Source organism: Podarcis tiliguerta (assembly GCF_965153285.1).
Source record: "Podarcis tiliguerta genome assembly, chromosome: 1".
In the NCBI taxonomy this organism is placed as follows: Eukaryota; Metazoa; Chordata; class Lepidosauria; order Squamata; family Lacertidae; genus Podarcis; species Podarcis tiliguerta.
This window is the reverse complement of record NC_139534.1, coordinates 76,783,958-76,798,144: the sequence shown is the minus strand read 5'-3', so window position 1 is coordinate 76,798,144 and position 14,187 is coordinate 76,783,958. Positions and strand designations below refer to the sequence as shown.

Sequence of the window (14,187 nt, the reverse complement as noted above, 5' to 3'; positions counted from 1 at the left end):
ATGTAGGAAGATAAGCCTTGCATGGAAAAAATGTTTATGTGAAATTCTAGACAAGGCAAACATAATGATCTTTTTATGCCTTTAAAAGGGGACCTGACCTTTAATCATACTGATAACCTGCTATTTTCCGAGAAAGCACCACATTTATGTTTCTCTCTGAAACGCAATTACTGCTTGCATTTGCTTCCCAACTGCTAATAGCACTGCATGCTCCACAGAGTATGATGGGAATATGTGCAAACCGACCCACTATTTTGCCATTGAAACCTCACTCTAGCAAAGATCAAGGCAGCGGCAGAAGTGAGAGACCCCCACTTTCTGTTTGTTCCCAAGACTCTGCTAGCTGTGAGCTGAAGAAAAAGCACTCTTCTTTTATTGACATGCAAATAAGCAGGGCAAGCTTTCCTCTTCATGTCTAGAATCTCTTTATCCAACACTGGCATAAACCCTAGAATTCTATAGGGTTGCTGTTGGGAATTGGGAGGCAGGCAAGAACTGAACAGGTGGCTTACCTCTGAACTGCTTCTGTTGCAGAAGTACCACTTCAGTGTTAACATCCCCCCCCCATCAGTTGCGTACTCTGTAGCACTTTCGCTGTAGAGTTTTGCCTGCTCCCTTCCCCCTACCCCCTGCAACTGTGGGAATGTTTTGCTGTTTCTCAACAAGGGGATATTTGTTTCTGATTCCAATCCACTACTAATTCCAGCCTAGTAAGGTGCACTTTTGTAGGAATGATCAATGGCTAACAGGGCTGAATGCATCAAACATTGAATAAAACACCACAGCTGTTACAATAGCAATAATAGCTTTATTGATTAACAGGTAGGTAGCCGTGTTGGTCTGCCGTAGTCAAAACAAAATACATGAAAGCTCATGCCAATAACAAATTTGTTGGTCTCTAAGGTGCTACTGGAAGGAATTTTTAATTTTATTTATTAAGTATATTTTTACCTCACTTTCATCTTACAATGTCAGGTAAAGGTAAAGGTAAAGGGACCCCTGACCATTAGGTCCAGTCGTGACCAACTCTGGGGTTGTGGCGCTCATCTTGCTTTATTGGCTGAGGGAGTCGGAGTTTGTCCGCAGACAATGTCAGAGCAGGTTACAATTGAACTGAAATATAAGCAATCCAACAAAGTAACAGGGCAGATGAAAACAGTCCTGAAAACAACTGCAAGATCAACCACAAAACATCCTGTGGAGGCAACACAGCACCTCATAGCAACACAACAGATATTGGTGTTCATATCACATATTTGTAAGCTATTCCATGGAAATGTTTTCCATTGGTTTCAGTGGGCTTTTGACTTCAGCTTTACTGTTGACAACCATATGGTACACAGGAGTAACAACCTGGTAAGCAATTGCATAGATTGAAACACACCCTTATGTTAGAAGATTGTTGAGTGGAATGTTTTTCACATTCTCAGAACTGCATACCATGCTCATGGAAGGAGTATGTAATAGTTCCCAGGTAGATCTCAAAGTGACAAATGCCTGGGATCTCTCAGCAAAAAGCCCAAATGGCAAAAGTGTGGTTTGAGCATTGGAAGGTTGGTGGCCATCTGCATCTTGCGCTAATTTAGCATTGTATCTATGTGGCAAGTGAATTAGTACTTTATTTTGCCTTGAACTTTCCAACATTCTGTTTCCTTGGGTGCCCCTGAGTTCTAGAATTATGATAGAAGGAGGGCGCAGGGAGGAAGCTTTCTTAAAATCCCAACAGGAAAGTCTGTTTTCCCAAAAAGACTTATTTCTGGTTTGGAAGCTAAAGTATAACTGGAGAAAACCCTTTTATGGATTTGTGTGGGCTCAGAATGGGTTGATTTGCATGCAACATCACTTGCATGTGGTGTCTGTGTCTGAGATCAATGTAACAGAAAGCATCTCTGTGACTCATTCAATATTCAGAAGCCAAGTAGTACCATGGAAAGAACAAAGATCAAAGCCAAGTGAGTGTGTTAACATTAATCAAAATTAGTGGGAAAACAAGTTTGATTTGTATTTATTTATTGCCTGTTTAAAGTTCTTCAGGCTACTGTTTGGAGTGTTAGAACATCTAATGTGATTTGCCCCCATCTCATTCACTTGCAGCTAGGAGAAGAATGAGGGAGGGCAGCACTGATTCAAAACTGTATGTCTGACCTTCCACTAAGAGGCCAGGATATTGTGGGGGTTTTTTGCTACAGGAATGTTCTAAGAAAAAAATGTTTGAAAGGGCAGAATGACTCTGAATATACTTATGCTTGGATGTAGTTATTTTAAGTAGTTCTCTAAGCAACAAGAGAATAATAAGTCCAATAAATAGTATCTAAAGTTTGACATGATTTATGCAATATTCCTCTCCCACCAGCACCGCTGTGCAATCTATGCTAGAAATGAACAGGTTTGCTAGATGAAGGGAAGCTGCTATTTGGCTAGGCATGAGACAAAAAGTAACGTGTGGGTTGACTGGCATGCGGAGTGGTAACTTCTTCTTATGGCAATAGATTTAGGCATTGCATACATTTTCCACAAATATAGATTGTCACAAGCACTGAGGGGAGACGGGGTCAATTGACTGTGAGGGGAGTGGCTATGAGAATTCTTCCAGGTACAACAAGTTCTTAAAAGCAACGGTGCCTGTAGTATTTCAATAAAGGCTGTGATATGATCTTACTTTGCAGTAATATCCACTGAACTTAGTGGGACTTTTTCGAAAACACCCAGAGGGGCAAGCCGAAAGCATTTTAGCACTTTTTATATATTGTTATGGGCTACCCCAATCTCTGCCAAGTGGTGCACGAGATTCCAGGAGGTCTTGGCACATAACCAGGGTTTATGTTTCCCTCAGAATTGAGGCACAATGGAGACTGTAGTGTCTTTGTGAAATATGGTTTATTTACACATATTTACACCTGAGTCTACTGGAGTTCCCAGCATTCCTGCAGGAGTGTAGCATTGGATTCAAAGGCATCCTGAGTGCCATCTCTGTGTCTCTCCTTCAACTTGCCACCCTGCCCAAAGTTCTTCCCCTGCCCTCCATTTTCAAACCCTTTTTTTTAACTCCACAATTTTTCCTCCAGCCCACATCCCCGCCTACTGCTCACCTGGAACTTCCCCTCCCAGCTTATATCATCAAACACTGAAATCCTAAACCTGGCCTCTGATCATCATTCCCTCATGGGAGGAGGGGCTCACACTTTTCTGCTGCTCAGCACAGGGTAACCATTTGTGTCAATCGCCCATGGTTCTTCTCGCCATGCAGCTCCTGGTCAGAAAGCTGATTCAGCCTGCCTTTTTACACTGCTAAGCTGTCTCGCACCCAGGTGAAGACTTCAAGCATTTAGTAATCTCCTATATTTACTAAGTCTAGAAATTAGGGGGTTGGGAATCTGGTACCCAGGACTTTCAGGATAATTTGCCTCCCCCCACAGACTCGTAGTAATATTGTAAGTGCTTTGTGGATCTAGCACAAAAGCAGAATAGAAATTCATTCATTCAAGAAATGTTGCAATGCTAATATTGGGCATCAGCACAACTATCTGACAGTGACTTAAATGTGACCTGTGCAAACAACCTAAAATGAAATAGAAGACGAGTGTTGCAACTGTACTTAAAAAAGGATGGTGCAATTTTTCCTGGACCTTTCCTGTTGGTAATGCTCTGCTTGCCACAATAGTCCTCTCTTCTGTGACCACCCTAAGGCTGACATTGTAATTTTTACACTCAGCCACAATGCTGTTGCACAAACAGCCTGCATAATAGATTTCATTGAGATGTAATCTCTTGCTGGAGGATTGCCAGCCCAGGATTGCATTTTCATGCTCCCATTTCCCTCACAATAGCCTGTTTATGCAGGTGTCAGAACACAGACCTGACCCTAGAATGTGTGCTTGGAAGGCTGTCTTAGCACCATGGTGTAAACTCCCCAGCTCCTTACAGCTATTGAAAGTAATGCCAGCAACCTACATTTTTGACAACCCCAAATCTGACACTTCTCCCCCTCCATCAGAAACTCAACGTAGGCTGCATGTCTCTTAGCAACACCTTCTGTTTTTATCATAACCACAGCAAGGTTACTATGACCTCTTTGCTACCGCCTGCTTTGTATATTTGCAGAGAATGACGTGCTGTTCAGGTGTTGTTGTTTTTAAGGCTCTGAATGCAAGATACTGCCGCAAATAACTTTTGATCTGAATTCTCTTGACACAAGGATTTTAACACTCCTTGCGGCCAGCTTAGTACGTGTATGAAACCCGAGATCCATCCTGCTCCTTTTTAGATTAACCTTTTGCCATTACATCAGTAAAAGAATGATGACTAATGTAACTGGATATAATAGGCATCAGATAACCCTTCCTGCTTTGTTTTTCTAATCTGTTTGAATCTGCCAAGGAAAGGCCAAGTGAAGAAACTGAGAACATTTCAAGAAGGAAGCAGGGCAATCCTAAACACATTTGCATAATTGTAAGCAGCATTTTCACTCAGCAACTTCTCTCAGACTCTGGACCGCCTTACGAAAGGACAAAGGTTTATCCCATTTCTGATGGCCTGCAGGGAGGCAAAGACATTTTTTATTTAGAGAGTCCTTTGGCCTATAGGCTGACTTAGACACAGTTGAAAGTGTTTTTTCAATTGGTTGTTTCTACTGTGTTATTGCTTGATTTGTTCTTAAGTTTATTATTTCAGTTTCTTACTCACCCTTTGCCACAAGGTCTCAGGGCGGGTTACAGCAATTTAAAATACAACAGTTTACAATGAATGTAATAAGATGGGTCTATACACGTGTGTGTGTGTGTGTGTGTGTGTGTGTGAAATAGAAAGAGAGAGAATCCAACATAAATAAGGTTGATGTTCAGTATGTGGCAGAAACTACATAATGAGGGCTCCCTGTGGGGAGGGAGTGTCACAAGTTAGGGCCTGCGACGAAGAATGCCCTCTCCAGGATCATGACGAATCCAAGCTTTTGAGGGTGGAGAAACTACCTTCTGCTGATCTTCACACAGGGTTTGTAGGGAAGGAAGAAATCTTTCAGATACAGTGGTACCTCAGGTTACATACACTTCAGGTTACATACGCTTCAGGTTACAGACTCTGCTAACCCAGAAATAGTACCTCGGGTTAAGAACTTTGCTTCAGGATGAGAACAGAAATCGTGTTCCGGTGGCACGGCAGCAGCAGGAGGCCCCATTAGCTAAAGTGGTGCTTCAGGTTAAGAACAGTTTCAGGTTAAGAACGGACCTCCAGAACAAATTAAGTACTTAACCCGAGGTACCACTGTACTTGGAGCTTGAGCTGTTTAGGGCTTTAAACACTAATGTGAGCCCCTTGAATGGGGCCCAGGAATGAACTGGAAACCAATTGCAATTTTCATTATATATTTTTATTGAGTAGATGAGGCCCGTCAGCTGAAGCCTTGCACAATTATATTTGTGTTTTATTGTTATCTAACTTGAGCATCATTTGGTGGAAAGACAGTATACAATAACATAAATAAATAGAACTCTGGGGCCCACAACACCAACAACAACGTAGAAGCAGCTCCTTATGAGTTTGTCTCCTAGAAAGGTCATGGGAAAGGGAGACTGAGACCAAAATGAGCTAAGGGAGAAAAGAAGGCTCCCTCGGTCGGCTGATGTTCTCCTGCTTCTTGCTTCTCCTGGAAAGAGGAGAGTGATAGCTGTCTTTGCCAAGAACACATCAGGCTTCCTTGAGCCCCCACATTTTAGATGGTCCGCCAATAAAAATAGTTGCCAACCAACAAGGAAATAATGTGTTTGATGTTGATCTACAGTATATTCTTTTCAAGGAAAGGTTGAAACTTGTTTAGCTGTGAACATTCTTGGCACAAAATTGGATTCTTATCATTGCAGCAAGGATATCCTTGCAAACACTGACATATTTTTAAGAACAGTTGTGAGATGAAAACATTTATGCCCTGGTCATATTTTTCTTTTGGGGATTTCTGTTTGTTTTTGTGGAAGGACTCACTCACTTCTGTCCTGTGCAAACAGAATCTCCGAGGCTGTTGACTCACAAGCTGCTGAAATACTAGTAGTAGAGAATTGAACTTTGTCTATCTTTTATTCTTTACCCCACAACTATATGGCTGGGTGAGGAGTTGCAGTCTAGAACATATGGTTGGCCAAGGCTAATTTTGGGACTAGTGATGTATGGAAGTGAGAGCTGGACCATAAAGAAGGCTGATCGCCGAAGAATTGACGCTTTTGAATTATGGTGCTGGAGGAAACTCTTGAGAGTCCCATGGACTGCAAGAAGATCAAACGCATCCATTCTTAAGGAAATCAGCCCTGAGCGCTCACTGGAAGGACAGATCGTGAAGCTGAGGCTCCAATACTTTGGCCACCTCATGAGAAGAGAAGACTCACTGGAAAAGACCCTGATGTTGGGAAAGATGGAGGGCACAAGGAGAAGGGGACGACAGAGGACGAGATGGTTAGACAGTGTTCTCGAAGCTACAAACATGAATCTGACCAAACTGCGGGTGGCAGTGGAAGACAGGAGTGCCTGGCGTGCTCTGGTCCATGGGGTCACGAAGAGTCGGACACTACTGAACGACTAAACAACAACAACAATTTTGGGACATAAATGGTTACAAGCATGTGTCATTACTCCCTATTCTGTCCCTAGCATGCATTACATACCCTTGTTACGAGGGACTATGTGGAATGTACAGGTGATGGTTAGCAGCAGGTTCTACTCCCCACCACCCATGTTTAGAAATACACGTCTGCAACATAGGTGTAAAGGCAGGACTCACCACAGTTGAGAACCCTGAGAAAGCAAAGCTGCAGATCCTGTGGTTCCCCACAACCATGCATATGCACCAAAGCACACTGCAAATCTACATTGCAGTGCACATATAGCAGCAGGTGGAACCTGCCACTACCACCCCAACTCAGATACTCAGAGATTAACCTTAATAACTGAGCAAGGCCCTTACAGTGCCTGGCAGGCTGGGATGTATGTAGGTGTGAAGCAGAGTTTTGGATGTGAGTGATAACATTTTGCTGGGAGAAGCCAAGTGAGTATAACCTATTTTCCTCCCTCCCTTCCTCTGTGGCAATTCTGTATTTGTAGCAGAATGGGCCATAAAGTAAAAATGCTAGAACTGGACCTAGGAAAATTGGGTTCAAATCTCTACTCATCTACATTTTCACCATGTGGCCTTCTGTGCTTTACTGTCTCACTCTTGTTTACATACAGGGGTGCCAACTCAAATAAAATATTGGGGACGCCAGGTAAGCCCTGCTCCACATAATCAATCACTAGACGTGTGCATGCACACCATTTGAATGGCAATGCCCATCAACTTTGCAACCCCCAACCCCCTCAAAAATTTTAATTCGGGTCCAAAGGAACGTCAGCCCATAGGAGCTGGCTCCTATGTATACCTATGTGTAACGGGAATCCAGATAGATAACTATAGAATGAAACATATCATTACTTTTGAAGTGATAAAATGCCATTAGACATGACTGGCACATTGTAATGTAGTGATAGCCAATCATTGTTTGTGGAGTACTGGAAAATTTATGGACATTGTGGTGAGACCCATAACGCACAGCAATCCACCCCTCCCCATGGTTCTTTCTCTCATAAAAATACATACATACATACATACATACTGGCACATTAGTGCCAGTAAAAACTTTCCACATCTGTTGTGAGCCTTCCAAACAAAGCTGCATACGTGAGTACTGGCAACAGGACCCAGAAAATTCCCTGAAATATTTGGACAATGAGAACCACTCATATAGCATTGACTTCCTGGCTGCAAGGGGGAGACGTGTGACTCAGGCCAACAGTTTTAGTAGAAATGTAGATGGTGCAACAAGGGCACAGAGTTTCCTTTGCCTAAAAAAAAAAAAAAAAAAAAAAAAGGAAGCAGATAGTGCAGACTTTACCCTGCTACAGCCAACCTGATGTATTTCAGTTGTAATTTCTACTTGTTCCATGTGACTAATTGGTTCTGATTTATATTCTCCTAAAAGGTGATCTGTATGTCAATTTTCTGGCCTTGTGATTGTGTGTTTAGTACAGTGGTACCTCTGGTTACGTACTTAATTCATTCTGGAGGTTCGTACTTAACCTGAAACTGTTCTTAACCTGAAGCACCACTTTAGCTAATGGGGCCTCCCGCTGCTGCTACGCCACCGCCGTGCGATTTCTGTTCTCATCCTGAAGCAAAGTTCTTAACCCGAGGTACTATTTCTGGGTTAGCAGAGTCTGCAACCTGAAGCGTATATAACCTGAAGCGTATGTAACCCGAGGTACCACTGTAATGTGGTATTGAGAGGTGAGAGGAAGAACTGTTAAAAAAACTGGGTTACACAGCTTTCCTATGTGTTTGATTGCAGTATTTATATGCCATCCAACAAGAGAAGTTCTCTTTGTGACTTAGAATTAAAGTTGAAGACAATCAAATACTTGGATAAAACCATAACACATGAACTCTAAAACAGAATAAAACAAGTAACAGAGCAAATCTCACAGCAGTACACCCCCCCTCCAAATCTTGAAACGGGGAGGGAACTTGTAAGCACTAAAAGAATGAAAAGTCTGGGGAAATAATGGGTCCTCTACCACAAACTGTGTGCAGAGAATGACTGAGAAATTAGCTTTGTAAATCCATTATGGGCTTGTTCAGACAGGCATATCCAGTACTCAATCTGCATCATCAAGTGATGACTTCCGTGAATGAGTGGGCCACTGGGTATATTAACCAGCATTTCCCAACATCACCTTTAGTGGTTTTGGTGGAATCATGCCATATATTGCTCTGCCAACCATCAAATGTAGAAAAATCAAGAAAGGTAAGGGCATATATTAAACCAGTCCTGAATTGGTCACGCAATTTTGTACTGAAAAGGATCAGCATTCTTATAGTGGGCTGCAGGTACAGTACATCTCATTTAAGCCTCAGGGCACTTCAACCAAGGCATTTTTGTATTCCCATAATACAAAGTACAGGTGTGATGATGGGTGTGATTCCCATAATACAAAGTACAGGCCTAAAATCTAATTTTGAGATGCGCTCATGGGTATATTTAGCTCCAGTCCAACAGCTATTTGGAAAGGATTAGACCCTCACAAATGTGTATTTCTCAAGAGGCAAGCAGCTGCAAGTGTGTGTGTGTGTGTGTGTGTGTGTGTGTGTGTGGTTCAGATTAAAGCATGCAATGTGTATTTTTTTGTACCTAGAAATAACTACCCCCTCCAAAAACTTTCATTTGAACTAACCCTGAATCTCTAGACTGCCTTTTAGCTGTGAATTTTGGCTTGTGTTTCAAAAAGTTTTAAGTTCTGCTCATGTAAATTTTGAACTAATTTAGAATGCTCCCTCTGAAGAGTGCAAGAAGGTTTATATCACTGAAGCTAGGATATCTGTTCTACATGATTTCACTTTCTGCTCAAAATATGTCTTTAATGCTCTTATCACTATGTGCCTTCTGGGTTCTTGAGGAGAATTTGCCAAAGACGGAATGCTTATTTAGGGATAGTAATTACATTTGGAAAGACTCTTGCATGCTGAAGTTTAAAACTGCAAGGGAGGAACTGATTCAAGAGGATAAGAGATTATGGAGTTTGGAGAATTAGGATTTGATCAACCAATTTTTCTCCAGCAGAGTCCTCCGCCTGACATACATTTGTTAGCTATTTTAACACCTATTGTATTTCCCTCGCACACATATGTGCAAAGTATAGCTGCAATTTTAAGTAATAATATTACAGTCTCAAAAGTTTTTCCTTTCTCTGTATGATAGAACAAAACTATTCATTAGAATCACATTTTATTAAAACTATTTCATTAGAATAAGAAGGGCCATAGCTCTGTAGTAGAGCATCCACTTTTCATGAAGAAGGTGTCACTCATGTTCAGGGCTATTTTTCTGGAACTCATTTCTGGCACCTCTCAGGTGGGCATCATTTCCATTCTAAGTGAATGAGTGAGGTGTTCAAGGTGAGTTCTGGCACCTCTTTTTCTAGAAAAATAGCACTGGTCAGGTTCAATCCCTGGCACCTCTAGTTTGGGTTCGGAATGTCCCGTCTGAAACCTTGGAGAGCAACTTCCAGTAAGTCAGCTAAATGGCACAATGATCTGGCTAGGTAGAGTATAGCTTCCCATGTATGTTATGAAACTTAATTACATTTATATTCTACCATTTTTACAAGGAGCTCAGTGTGGTGTTCATTGTTCTCTTCCTCCACTTTTTAAACTCACAGCAACCCTGTGAAGTAGGTTAGGCTGAGGAGATAGTGGTCATCCACCTAGCTTCATGGTCCAACACTCACAACCCCAAACTGCTGTCAGTCAGTCACAATATGAATCACCAACCTCTTGGGATTCCCATCCTATTGCAATGAGTTTGGGAGATGAAATCATCTGCAGGAATTTTTTTCAGTTGTAGTCTCGGGCTTCTGGAATGACTGTTCTCAGCAGGGTACAATTTAGGCATTAAGGTCAATTAAAGAGAGGTTAGGACTTTATTTTATTTTATAGTCTCTTATGAGAGGCAGAGGGCGTCATTACTGGTGTTGCAATAAGGCTTTTGGATGGAATTAAAGGCAGTGCTGAAGCAAAAGTTCCATCAGCATAAGGACAATGGAATGTTCCCCCCCTTTCTCTCCCTCCGAGTCCCCTAAATCTGTTTTAGGGGTTCCCCCAATCCTCTGGATCAGATTTGGACACATCACAGAGCACACACAGGGCAAAAGGGAAGTCCCATTTCTCAAGTGGAAATCATTTGACTCATGCAATTGTTTAGTTGAATACCGCCCTTCGTCTTTATTTTATTCTGGTTTTAATATAGTGCAATTGAACTTCTGGAAGGTTCTAGAAATGTTTTCAGTCAATATTAGCTAGTGCTATTACAAGTAGGGAGTTAAATAAATACACTTTGCTGAACTTAGAACAGTTTGTCGGAAAAAGATACATTGCTTGTGTCAAAGAGTTTTCCTCTGAAGATAAATATGCAAGTTTATCTCCTGTAATATGGTTTTGCCTTATTTGTCTGTCATACTTCATGCTCCTAGTCTGATTTGCTCCTTTTTTTATGACAAATCACTCTTGGCCTGAATTGCAAGAAGATAATTTGCTGTCTTCCTTATTGTGCTACACTAATGTTGCTGCCAGTGATAATAACCATAATCACCTTTGTAAATAGCTTTTTTGAGTGATTACTTCAAAACCCAAAGAAAACTGAGCTGATTTTTATAGAGACTTGTGTGGCAGTCTTGATTCTCCTTTACTGCCAAGACAAAATGGGTGCATGTCCTTGAAATATGTACAAGAGAACAGAAGTGTGGCCAACAACTACATGCTATTTTGAAAAAAACTTTGTTTGCTGCTGTGCCATATAATCCTTCTGTTCATTTATTTAAAACATTTGTAGGTCACCTTTGAGAGTAAAACTCGAGATGTCCTCCGTAACTGAACACAGTAAAATACAGTACAATATAATACAATACCACAAAAAATTTCAGACTCCAATAAAACTGGCAATGGTAAAACCAAGCAGCCCCAAACTTACCATATTTTTCGCTCCATAAGACACACTTTTTCCCTGCTAAAATGTAAGGGAAAATGTGTGTGCGTCTTATGGAGCGAATGCAGCAGGGAGGCAGGCAGAAAAAGCCCCAGCGGCTCTTGGGGGCTTCTCCCCAGGAGGGAGAAGGGCCAGTCAGTCCCTTCTCCCTCCTCGTAGAAAAGCCCACAGGAGCTGTGCGCTTCTTAAAGGGTGCGCGGCTCCTGTGGGCTTTTGCGGGAGATGGGGGAATTCTCTATGAAGAGAGAAACATCAGCATTCATCAATGCACATACTTGAGGTAAGGTACTTGAGTATTTATACCCTTTACAACAGATCCAAATCCAGCTCCCAATGTTGTGAAAAGTCAGCAGTCTGGCCCCTGAGTGAACATCTCTTGGCCCACCAGTTACTAATAATCTAAGGCAAAAGAAGGGAATGCCTAATAAAGGATTTTTAAATTGAAATTGAAAAAGGAAAAGGTGTTGCTGGTTAGAATTTGGTGTTGGGAGGGAAGAAAGATTGGCAGGGGCACCTCTTATTTCCCAGTCCAAGTGTTCTTCAAAGAACATGAGTGAGGACCAAGGTTTTTAAAACGAGGGCAGAGTGTCCTTCCTTGCTTTCAGTACAAATTCTTCTAAGAAAACAGAACTCTTTCCTCCACCCCCCCCCCCGTGAAACTGAATTGGTTAATCAAAGTGGAAGTCACGGCTGCTCCCGGTGTCATTTACTTTCTTTCTGAAGGCATGAGCCCTGCCTATTACATTTTTGTTAAATACACACATATAAAATATTTGCATTAATTCTGTAGATATTCTACTTATATTAATAGCCCCTTAAATCCTCGTGACAGAATGCCGCCTTTGTAGCTTTAGACCATATAAATAGTTCTAAATACTGGGCTGACTTTCACTTCTTCAGGATAATCTTATGATATCCTTAATACTGAATGGTGGCTGCAGATATTTCCACTAAGCCCTTTTAAGACCTAAATTGGGGTCACTTTGAAGGGGGGGCCACTGTGGGGGCTTGTCTCCTTGCATTTAATAGCAGTGTGAGTGAGACCATGAATTTGTGCCCATTTCTTAAATTTGTTCTTGTTCTTAAATTTGGTTAATATAACATTCACTGGAGGATGTTATGAAAGTCTCTTTCATTGCTGACAAGACATCTTGGGCAATGCGGCTGATTGGAAAATGAGGAATTCTCAAGACGAACCCCCAAACAATTAGTGTTTTGTTCACTAAGTGTTAGGAAGAAGAGGCTGGGCCATTTGCCACTGTGAAATTGGTGGTTGTCAGACAGCTGTCTTACCCATTTAGAAACAACTAATGCTAATTGTGCATAATCCTCTCATAAGGAATCAGTTGGCCCAACTGCCAATAAGCACTGTTTATGAAGCCTGTAAGTCATAGTTGGATGCACAGCAGTAGCAGCTTCCATTAATCTGGTCATTTATTTTCTCTCCGGAGATTGCAGAACTCAATGAAATAATTGGGTCTTTCCAAGTTTCCCACAACAGAAATGTTTAAAATATAGTCTAGAAAATAATTATTGTAGCATTTTTACCTAGCTCTTCTCTTGAAAAACTCCCAGAGTGGCTTTCTGATTAATAAAAACAAGAGAGTCCTGTCATCAGGGTCTCAGTCTACAAGACATAAAAGGAAAAAAAGGAATGAAGAAGGAAGGAAGGAAGGAAGGAGAGAAAGGCAAATGTGGGTCTTAGTTCTTAAAATGATAATCCGGGATGGAAACAGTTCAGATTTGCTCTCTAAGGGCTACGAAAAAGTCCTGAAAAATCTCTGTTTCAGACCATGGAGAGAAAAAGCTAAAGGAATCAGACAGTACTGGGCCAGAGGGATCAATGATCTGATTAAAATATAAGGCAGATTTTAATCAGGCATAATGGATGGGGGGATGCGTCGAAGGTGTTGTTTTTTGAAACAGCCTTGTTCAAAAACTCAACTGTTGGGCAGAGGGACAAATCATGGTTTGATGCGGCCTCTAGTGGGCTTCTTTTACATGGAGAGTCCCCAATTTACCCCAGTGGACTTAACTGGCAGTAAGTTGGGACATACATTTAAATTTCCTGCATCCTGAGAGCAATGCTATATTGGGGGGGGGGGGGGCAGCTTTTGGACACTGTCAGAAATGTAAATAGCATCTCTAAGCTGCCCCACTGCTCAGCAGAGCACAGGAAAGGGGTGAGGTTGGTGATGGGCCCTACTGGTGCACTGGGGTCCTGGCAATTGCCCAAGGAGTGCTGAAGCCAGTTCTGGCTGGTTGGCAAAAGATGAAATACCTATTCCAATATGCATGGTGGGTTAGGTTGGAGGATGGTAAAGAATACTGTAACACTTGATGTGGCTACCAGATAGTTTGCTAATTTGTATGACTTCTCCAGTTGGATCTTTTGTTATGCCTAAATATTTTTCAAATTTTTCCCTGTCCAGACAAACTAGATTTTGTACCCTTTTGAGACATAAATCAATTTATTTATCTTGTCCCTGTTTTTAATATCAAAGGCTAAATCTTGGTTACCTGCCCTGATCCCTTGGGCACAGACAAGCCTGGAGTCCACATAAATAATAACATCCAAAGTAGGCTTCGCAAAACATTTAGTAGAAATATATTTATAGAGCTTACAAAGGGTGAC

At 41.6% G+C, this 14,187-nt stretch overlaps 1 protein-coding gene and 1 long non-coding RNA gene across 14 annotated transcripts in view; one reads left to right on the top strand and one right to left on the bottom strand.

Annotated features, from left to right (window-relative positions):
• The window catches only part of NAV2 (neuron navigator 2), a 517,389-nt gene that overhangs the window by 312,600 nt on the left and 190,602 nt on the right, over positions 1-14,187 (top strand). The window lies entirely within an intron of this gene.
• LOC310681509 overlaps positions 10,122-14,187 on the bottom strand; it is a 32,566-nt gene continuing 28,500 nt past the window's right edge. Inside the window, exons 3-4 of the long non-coding RNA XR_014513362.1 lie at positions 13,101-13,179; positions 10,122-10,390 (exon numbers count right to left, since the gene is read on the bottom strand). This is a non-coding gene — a long non-coding RNA (uncharacterized lncRNA). The remainder of the gene's footprint in view (positions 10,391-13,100; positions 13,180-14,187) is intronic.